Here is a 10,787-nt window from a genome sequence, read left to right on the forward strand (position 1 = left end):
AGAGATATGCAGGACGGAAATAGACCCTTCGGTCCAACCCATCCATGCCGACCAGATATTCCAACCCAATCTAGTCCCACCTGCCAGCACCTGGCCCATATCCTTCCAAACCCTTCCTATTCATATATCCATCCAAATGCCTCTCAAAAGTTGCAATTGTACCAGTCTCCACCACTTCCTCTGGCAGCTCATTCCATACACGTACCACCCACTGCATGAAAAAGTTGCCCCTTAGGTCTCTTTTATATCTTTCCCCTCTCACCTTAAAGCTATACTCTCATTCTGGACTCCACCAACCCCAGGGGAAAGACTTTGTCAATTTACCCTATCCATACCCCTCATGATTTTATAAACCTCTATAAAGTCACCCCTCAGACTCCAATGCTCCAGGGAAAACAGCCCCAGCCTGTTCAGCCTCTCCCTGTAGCTCAGATCCTCCAACCCTGGCAACATCCTTGTAAATCTTTTCTGAACCCTTTCAAGTTTCACAACACCTTTCCGATAGGAAGGAGACCAGAATTGCATGCAATATTCCAACAGTGGTCTAACCAATGTCCTGTACAGCCGCAACATGACCTCCCGACTTCTGTACTCAATACTCTGACCAATAAAGGAAAGCATGCCAAACACCTTCTTCACTATCCTATCTACCTGCAACTTTACTTTACTATAAACCTGCACTCCAAGGTCTCTTTGTTCAGCAACACCCCCTAGGACCTTACCATTAGGTGTATAAATCCTGCTAAGATTGCTTTCCCAAAATGCAGCACTTCACATTTATCTGAATTCAACTCAGGTGCAGCCCATCAATTCCTATTGAACGAAGGATCCTGAAAATTGCATTGGGCGATTTGGCATCCAAGATTTGCCAACTGGCAACCAGGCCACCTGTCCAATTTTCCTGAAATGGATCCTGTAGCGATCATGTTGGTCTATACTGTATGGCACATACAGGTGCTGTACTGAGGGCAAGCTGCTCTGTCAGCGGTGCCAGTGTCTCAGGCCTCTCTGGTAGATATAAAAGATCTCATAGCAGTATATAAGAAGAGTAGGGGAGTTCTCCTTTCTTTTTATTCATTTGTGGGATGTGGGCGTCGCTGGCTGGGCCCAGCATTCATTGCCCGTCCCTAGTTACCCCTTAAGAAGGCAGGGGTGCTGCCTTCTTGAACCGCTGCAGGCCATGTGCTGTAGGTTGACCCACAATGCCCTTAGGAAGGCAATTCCAGGATTTTGACCCAGCAACAGTGAAGGAACAGCGATCTATTTCTAAGTCAGGACGGTGAGTAGCTTGGAGGGCAAATTGCAGGAGGTGGTGTTCCCATGTACCTGCTGCTCTTGTCTTTCCAGATGGAAGTGGTTGTGAGTTTGGAAGGTGCTAATGAAGAGGCACTGGTGAATTTCTGTAGTGCATTCTGTACATAGTACACACTGTTGCTATTGTGTGTTGATGGTGGATGGAGTGGATGCTTATGAATGTAGTGCCAATCAAATGGGCTGCTTTGTCCTGGATGGTGTCGAGCTTCTTGAGTGTTGTTGGGGCTGCACCCATCCAGGCAAGTGGGGAGTGTTCCATTATACTCCTGACTTGTGCCTGGCAGATGGTGGACAGGTTTTAGAAAAGCCCAGTGAGGAGGCTTTCTTCCCTCCCTAATGGCATTGTGGGTTAATCCCCAGCAAGTGGACTGCAGCGATTCAAGAAGGCAGCTCACCACCACCTTCTCAAGGGCAATTAAGGTTGGGCTATCAATGCTGGCCCAGCCAGCGACCCGCAAGTCCCGGACATTAATTTTTTAAAAATTGGGAGGTGAGTTACTTGCCGCAGTATTCCTAGCCTCTGACCTGCTCTTGTAGCCATTGTGTTCATGTGACAAATACAATTGAATTTCTGGTCAACGATGACCCCTTTGTGTCCTGACCAATAGTTATTCCTTCTGTTTATCAAGACTGTGTCTCACTTCTCCATGTGGGATCCTAAGTAACTTAGGCTCATGCCAGCAAGAAGACTGGTGCCAGTGAATGTACCCAAGGTATCTCACATGGTTCTAGTGAACATGCCCATAAGTGATGCCAAGCTGACTGAGAGGTGGATTTTGCCGAATATACCAGCGGGTACAGTTTTAGATTAAAGAGTCTCATTTAAGATGGAGCTATGGAAGGAATTCTTCTCAGAGGGTTGTGAACTTGTAAACTAAGGGTGAGAGTGAGTGGGTAGGTCAGTGGAACTGAGACCATGAAAATATCAGCCGTGATCTTATTGAATGGTGGAGCAGGCTCAAGGAGCCAGACGGCCTACTCCTGTTTCCTAGTCCTTATGTTCTTATGTTGTGCAATTGTGAGCTGTTGAGGCTGGCACATTGTATACTCTACATTCAAGGCTATTGTAGAACTTTAAGGAAATGAGGATTATGGGGAAGAGGTAGGAAGGAGAATTTGAAACCAGCCGTGGTCTTGTGAGAGGCACTTGCAAATGTTGTTTCTGCAAAAATCGCAAGGCGGAATCATGAGGGTGAATATCAAGAAATAACTAACTGAAAAGGGAGGTGGTCGACTGGTAGAAACAGATGTATTGACATGACAGTTGCAATTGTCATGCACGTGGGGAGTTAGTACGACCAAGATAACCAAGTAAGACCCAGTGTTGCGTCAGCAAAGGTAATAAGACTCAGCTAACAAGGGGGGTGGGGGTGGGGTTTGCACGCCAGCAACAGGCCACAGACAGATGTAGTAAACCAACTAGATTAGCTATTGCACAGAGCAATACAACTATCACGTATGAGGTAAAAGGGGAGTACCGAGAGACTCAACTGAACTGTATAAATTATAATGTAACCTTTTGATCGGGGTGCCTACTCGTTAGACACCGTCTTGCAAGAACATTTCAATAAAAGTTGCTGCTTTAGAATTTGACTCAGACTGAAATTTATTGATATGTGAGCTTTGTTTCTCACAATCTTGCTGAATGACTGAGCAAACTCGAGGGACTGAATGGCCTACTCCTTGTTTTTATGTGCCAAAGATGGGGTGACATGGTGGTTAACACTGCTGCCTCACAACACCAGGGAGTCAGGTTCAATTCCAACCTTGGGCAACTATCTGTGTGGACTTTGCACATTCGCCCTGTGGCTGTGTGGGTTCTCTCTCAGTGCTCCAGTTTCCTCCCACTGTCTAGGTGGATTGGCCATGCTAAATTGTCCCATAGTGTTCAGGGATGTAGGCTATATGGATTAGCCATGGGGAATGCTGGGTTACAGGGATAGGCTATTGGGTGTGGGTCTGGCTGGTATGCTCTTCAGTGGGTCGGCATGAACTCGATGGGCCAAATGGCCTGCCTCCACATTGTAGGGACTCTATGAATCTAAGAGCTCACGTCGAATGACTCTTCAAAACGTTTACCTTGTTTATCTCTCTCCACAGCCGCTGTCTGATCTGCTGAGTTTCTCCAGCACTTTCTGATTTCATTTCAGATTTCCAGTACCCACTTTGCTTTCGTTGCATCCTGTCAACATCAGTCTTGAAAATTTACAGAGTGCTGGGTGAGAATTTCCTTTGCGATCTCTCTTCGTCAGCATGTTTTTTTTAAGTCTAAACCTGTTAATGACATTGACATTCTGTGGGAACTCAGATGCACGGCTTCAGATTAAGGCTGTGTTTTGCAACGTGTTCCTCCCCTTCTACAGAATACAACCTAATGTTCCAATGGCTTTACAATAACTCTTCAGAGTTGCATTGCCTTTGATCTGTGTAGAATGTACATAAGAGACAGGATAAGGATCGTGGGAAAAAAGAGATGGAAGCAAGTGCACACTGTTTAACAAGATTGACCTGATGTGAAACAAATACAGTAATTAAGGAAGTGCAGTTTACCACTTTCGAACAATGCAATCTCAGGATTGTCACCAAGTTGGTGATTTGTAGGAATATTGAGAGCCTGGGAATGGAAGTGCTGAAATAAATACACAGCCTGGAACCATGTGGTCTTTTAACACAAATTGTTAGACACTTTTCCCAGTTAATTTTCTCATTCATCAAATAAATTTAACCAAATTCAAAATAGCAGCTTTGGTCAACTCTTTCTATCTAATAGAAATATATTTAGAAATAAAAATAGATTTAGTTCCAGATCAGTCAGTGAGAATTTTAAATTGGATTGACATTGAATGCTGAATTCTGGATCAATGGTGCTGAATGTTTATAGAATTAAATAGAACATGCCAGCGTATGAATTAGAAACAGGAGTAGGGTATTCAATGTTTCTAGCCTGCCTTTTCGCAGGGATGGGGGATTTCAGGACTAGGGAGGATATTTTGAAGGTGAGAGGAGAAAGATTTAAAAACGACATGAGGCGCAATTGATTTTACACAGAGGGTGATTAATGTGTGGAGTGAACTTAGAGTCATACAGCAGGGAAACAGATCCTTCAGCCCAACTCGTCCATGCCGACCAGATATCCTGAGTTAATCTAGTCCCATTTGCCAGCACCCGGCCCATATCCCTCTAGACCCTTCCTACTCATATATCCATCCAGATGTCTTTTAAAAGTTGTAATTGTACTTGCCTCCACCACTTCCTCCAGCGGCTCATTCCATACACACACCACCCTCTGTGTGAAACATTTGCCCCTCAGGTCTCTTTTATATCTTACCCCTCTCACCTTAAACCTATGCCCTCGAATTTAGGTTTCACAACATCCTTCTAATAAGAAGGAGACCAGAAATGCACACAGTATTCCAGTCTCCAGAAGAAGTGGTTAAATGGTTGTACAACGTTAACAAGATATTTGGATTAGTTCATGAATACGAAACATTTGGAGGGATATGGGCCAAGTGCAGGCAGGTGGGATTATGGTCAGCATGGATTGCTTTGTGTGCTGTATGACTGAGAGTATGTTATAGAGTGTATGACTCTTTAACATCTAAAGGAAAGTCATTTTGTCCACTTTAAGATAGTGGATAGGTTCTGGAAGCCAAAAACGGTCAATAGGGGGCTTGACAGGCTACCATGGCAGGTATATGAGGGAGCAGGCACTTTTAGTCTTTGTCTTTGTTGACAGGTGGTTGTACCCTCACAGGGGACAGCCTACAGCTGGTACAGCACCCAGATGGGCCAGGGAGGGTCTCTCAGGTATTACAATACCATCTCCCTACGAAGACCACATCTATATCAAAATGTCTGTGATTTTGAAGACGTTCAAGGTTCTGTGACTGAACTGCTTGAGTGCATCTCTGTCTCACTAAAATATGAAGCAACTCCATCTAAATATGACACTGGCCTGAACCAGCTGCCCACCAGAGGCCCTGTCACCTCAGAGGTCTCAATGGAATACACCATCCTATTTACCCCAAGAGACATGCCCCCACCCCCATCACTCTGCCAAGGACATGCAGGTCCTGGGCCTCCTCCACCGCCAAACTCTAACCACCCGATGCCTGGAGGAAGAACATTTGCCCCTCAGGTCTCTTTTATATCTTTCCCCTCTCACCTTAAACCTGTGCCCTCTAATTCTGGACTCTCCCAAAATAGGAAAAAGACCATGTCTATTCACCCTATCCATGCCCCTCAGGACCCTCCAACCGCACAGCATCAACGTCGATTTTGCCAGTTTCCTCATCTCCCCATTCCCCACCTCATCCCAGATCCAACCCTCCAACTCGACCCTGCCCTCTTGACCTGTCCATCTTGCTTCCCACCCATCCGCACCACCCTCCTCTCCTACCTATGGATGCTGCCTGACCGGCTGTGCTTTTCCAGCGTCACACTTATTGACTATTGACCCCTTGGGCCCAGGACAAGATGGGTATGTCAGGGTTCAAAAGCCAGAGCCTGGAGTCTAAAGGGGACCACTGTGCTCTGGAGGGAGGAGGGGATGCTCATGGTCTCTGTGCTCGTGTCCCGGTGGGGGAGGGGTAACTGGGGCCGATAGGGTCAGGTTGGGGGCACGTAGCTGCTGCTCTCGGGTGGAGGGTCAGGGGTCCTAGAATGGGAGCAGCATCAGGATCGTGTGCTTGGAGTCCCTGGCCCTAGCCCTCCCCTACCCCCCCTCTGCTCACTGGCCTCCACACACGTTAGTCCTGCTCACTATTCTCAGGTAATGTGACTGCTGACTATAGTGCAACGCTCCTTCCGCACATCCTCACGTTAACTCAAAGATTAATTATAGACCATGTTTTCTTGCTTCCAACCCCCCATATACCTGCGCTCATCCAAAACCTGCTGTCTTTATTCCACATGTTATAGAGTCATAGAGGTCTACAGCACTGGAAAAGACCACTCAGCCCATTGAGTCTGCACAAGTCAAAAACAATCACCGCGTGAGTCTCACCCCATTTCCCAGCACGTGGCCCACAGCCTGGGCACTGCAAGTGCACATCTAAAGGTTCTCAGGGTTTCTACCTCTCTCCCCCTCCCCTCTCACGCAGGCAGTGAGTTCCAGATTGCCACCATCCTCAAGGGAAGGCGTTTTCCCCCACATCCCCTCTGAACCTCCTGCTCCTTTCCTTAAATCGAGGCCCCTGCTCATTGCTCCCTCCACCAAGGGGAAAATTTCCTTCCTGCCTACCCCTCATAACTTCATCCATCTCAACCAGGTCCCCTCTCAATCCCCTCTCCTCCAAGGAAAACAGCGCCAGTCTGTCCAACTTTGTGACTCTCCAGCTCAGGCAACTTCCTTGTAACCCTCCTCTGCAACCTCTCCAGCGCTTCCACATCTCTCTTCTGATGCGGCTTCCAGAACTATCTCCGAATCCCTGCGGCCTGTGACTCTAAGCAGATGGACGTACATTGGCCCCTGACCCACCCCGTTCCCCCACCCACTGCCTGAATCTGCTTCGGATGCAGAATTGAATCCTTGCCTGGAGTCACGAGGATCACATGTGAACCAGCTCTTCCCCCTCAGTTGGAGTGAAAGATTGTGATGTTTAGAGTTCACGTTAAAGAGAAAACCTGTCTCTCTCACTTGCCCCCATTGAGTTATAGAGTAATTCAGCACAGAAAAAGGCCCTTCAGCCCATTGATTCTGCATCGGTCAGAAACAACCACCTCACTGTTCTAATCCCATTTTTCAGCATTTGGTCCATTAGCCTTGGTATCGCAAGTATCTTCAATGTGATGAGGGTCTCTGCCTCTCCCACCCTAACAGGCAGTCAGTTCCAGATTCCCACCACCCTCTGGGGGAAAACATTTTCCTCACATTTCTTCCTGCCCCTTTCCTTAAATCGATGCCCCTGCTCATTGCTCCCTTCGGGACAAACGTTTCTTCCTACCTACCCCTCATAATTTTACACATCTCAGACATGTCCCCTCTCAATCCCCTCTGCTCAGAGGAAAACAGCCCTAGTCTGTCCAATCCCTCTTCATGATTGAGACTTGCCAGCCCAGGCAACTTCCTGGTAAACCTCCTCAGCACAGTGCTATTACACCCCTCCTATAATGGAGATTCCAAAATCCTCTCGCTGTGGCCTAACCAATGTTTTATACAGTTCCAGTGTTCACAGCTTTCGTCAATCCATCCTGTAGCTTGCTGAATGTCACTGGCTCCTCACTTATCAATGTTCTCATCCTCCAATTCATCATCTCTCCTGATCCTGTAATCTCCTCTGACCCCCTAACAGTTCCAAGGTCTCTGTTTCTTGCTCACTCCTTATTTCAATCACTCCAGCGTTGGTGACCAAGTCTTCAGCTGCCTTGACTCTGAGATCAGGATCGAGAGTGTGGGTACTGGAAAATCAGGCAGCACTTCTTGACCCAAACAGAGCCCGAATCCCCAGCTCCTCGGATGTTGCCTGACCTGCTGTGCTTTTCCAGCACCACACTCTCGACACTGATCTCCAGCACCTGCAGTCCTCCCCTTCTCTGAGGTTAGGACTGCCTTGTTAAGGAGGAAGTGAGGACTGCAGATGCTGGAGATCATAGACTCTGAGGTCAGGATTGAGAGTATGGGCGCTAGAAAAACACAGCTGGTCAGGCAGCACCCGAGAAGCAGGAAAATCAAAGTTTCAGGCATAAGCCCTTCATTCTCCCTTAGAGTCATAAAGATGTACAGCATGGAAACAGACCCTTCGGTCCAACCCGTCCATGCCGACCAGATATCCCAACCCAATCTAGTCCCACCTGCCAGCACCCGGCCCATATCCCTTCAAACCCTTCCTATTCTTGTCTCTTTTTAAATCAGTCTAAAATGACAAATGATGAAGAATGATTTATTGTCGCAGGTATCTTGAAGACAAGGTGAAAAGTGTTCAGTCGCCACAATCTGAGCTACGGGAAGAAATCGCTTCAAAAAAGAGTTCATCTTCTGCTCATATTGGGTCTCACATAAAGGTCCAGGGCTTCTGTGAAGTCCTCGGTGAGTCCCACTCCGGGAGCAGCAATCTCCCAGAAGACCCTGGCTCTGGTGCCAACACCACCAAGAGTCCAGGCTCTGGGCCAATTGCTGCCAGGAGTTCCCTCTCCAGACGCCTCATTGGCTTTTTCTGATCTGGCCTAACAACTCCTTACGTACCTCTGTGTCAAGCTGTTGCCTGTTGACTTGCCCTATTCTGTTTTATTTCACTCATATATGGGCTGTAGGTGTCATTGGCTAGACCGGCTTTCTTACGGCCTTATTGCCCATCCTTAGTTGCCCAGAGAAGCTGCTTATGCACTGCCTTTTTGATGTGGAGCAGGTACTTCCTCTTGTGGGGCATTCTGGGACGAGAGGCCATAGTCTTAGGATAAGGGGTAACAAATTTCAAACAGAGTCGTAGAGAAACTATTTCCCCCAAATCTGTGGAATTAGCTATCCCAAAGTGCGGTGGGTGCTGGGACAGTGAGCACATTTAGGAAGGGGTTAGACAGATTTTTAATTGGTCATGGGTCGAAAGGAAATGGGGAGAAGGCAGGAAAATGGGGGTGAGGAGCATATCAGCCATGATTGAATAGTGGAGCAGACTCGATGGGCTGAATGACCTAATTCTGCTCCTTTATCTTAGGGATTTAAGTACATCATAGAATTCCCACAGTGTAGAAGGAGACAAGACGGCCTATTGAGTCTGCACCCACCCTCTGAAGAGCATCCCACACAGGACTAGCCCTCAATGCTATCCCCTTAAAACCCGTATCTCCCATGGCTAACCCACCTAGCCTGCACACTATGGGCAATTTAACATGACCTATCTACCTAATCTGCACACCTGTGGACTGTGGGAGGAAACTGGAGCACCTGGTGGAAACCAACACAGACACGCGGAGAACATGCAAACTCCACACTGAGCGTCACTCAAGACTTGAATCGAACCTGGGTCCCTGGTGCTGTGCGGCAGCAGTGCTAACCACTAAGCCACCGTGTCACCCCTCCCCTCCTTGTAGTCTTTGGTGAGAAGTATCTTGGGACTTCTTACTGTGCTAAAAGCACTATATAAATGCAATTCCTTATCGAGCCTTGTAATGCAATGTGTTTAATTAAGATTTGGGGGATATGTGGTAAAAGAGGGTGAACGCTGACTGTATTATACACTAATAAGACACAGTGTACATCATCACAGGAAGTGACACAATGTCACATGACCTTGCTCTCTACCTTGCAGCCTCATGGCAAGATAAAACCACCAGGAAGAAGTTAGATAAATAAAATGGATGTTTTCATTGTCACAATCAGCAGGCTCTGCAAATATTTTTTAGCAGCACAGTAAGGTCAGGAATATCATAAACCTTCCTTTCTAATTGCCCCATGGATGACTTATGGCTGAGTGTGTGAGATTCCAGCAGATTTTTAAAGTATACGTTTGAGAAGGTTTCACAATCATCTGTTCCGATCGTATGAGTGGCACAGTGGTTAGCACTGCTGCCTCACAGCGCCAGAGACCCGGGTTCAATTCCTGCCTCAGGCAACTGTCTGTGTGGAGTTTGCACGTTCTCCCTGTTTCTGTGTGGGTTTGCTCTGGGTGCTCCGGTTTCCTCCCACAGTCCAAAGATGTGCAGGTCAGGTGAATTGGCCATGCTAAATTGCCCATAGTGTTAGGTGACGAATGGGTCTGGGTGGGTTGCTCTTCAGAGGTTCGGTGTGGACTTGCCTGTTTCCACACTGTGAGCAAGTAATCTAATCACATCAAGCAGGAAATGAGAAGCACGTTTTAAGCGTCTGTTCATGATGGCAGCCCGAGGATGGACCCCCTGCCTAACAATCAGAAACCAAGCAGCTGCTCTTTCAGGAGCCACCTCCCTTCTGTTTGACATGTGCAGAGATAAACAGAGATTGTGAAAATTAACATTCACGTCCGTGTTCACAATTGCTGCCATTGCTGATCAGAAAGATCTCCAAGCTTCATTACATTTATCCATGGGTGAACAGATAATGAAGGTGGCAGTCAGTTGAGCCCAAAAGGGGCACTCATATTTTTCTGTGCAGTTACTATGGGAACATTGGGAGATCAGTGTATTGAGGCTGTTATCTGTGGTCCAATAGATTTGTTACTATACTCGGGCCTGAGATCTGAAAACATTGTAACCCCCATGGTGTGACCCTGTCCAGCCTGATTCCAAACCACATATTTACACGTTTGCTAGAGGGATTTGTGTTTTAAGATGCTGGAACTGTTTTGAAAACAATTTTCAATTTGCGTGCAGGGAATTTCCAGAAATGCGTGGCATGATAGTGTTTGTGTGTGGGAGAGAGAGAGTGTGAATGTGTGTGTGAGGGGGTGTGCATGCTTGTGTGTGTGTGTGTGTGTGTGTGTGAGAGAGACAGGGTGAATATGTGCACATGCACATCTGTGGGTGTGGGATGGTATGTGTGTGTGGGGGGGGTGGGGGGT

The sequence above is a fragment of the Chiloscyllium plagiosum genome, chromosome 40, assembly GCF_004010195.1.
Source record: "Chiloscyllium plagiosum isolate BGI_BamShark_2017 chromosome 40, ASM401019v2, whole genome shotgun sequence".
Classification (NCBI taxonomy): domain Eukaryota; kingdom Metazoa; phylum Chordata; class Chondrichthyes; order Orectolobiformes; family Hemiscylliidae; genus Chiloscyllium; species Chiloscyllium plagiosum.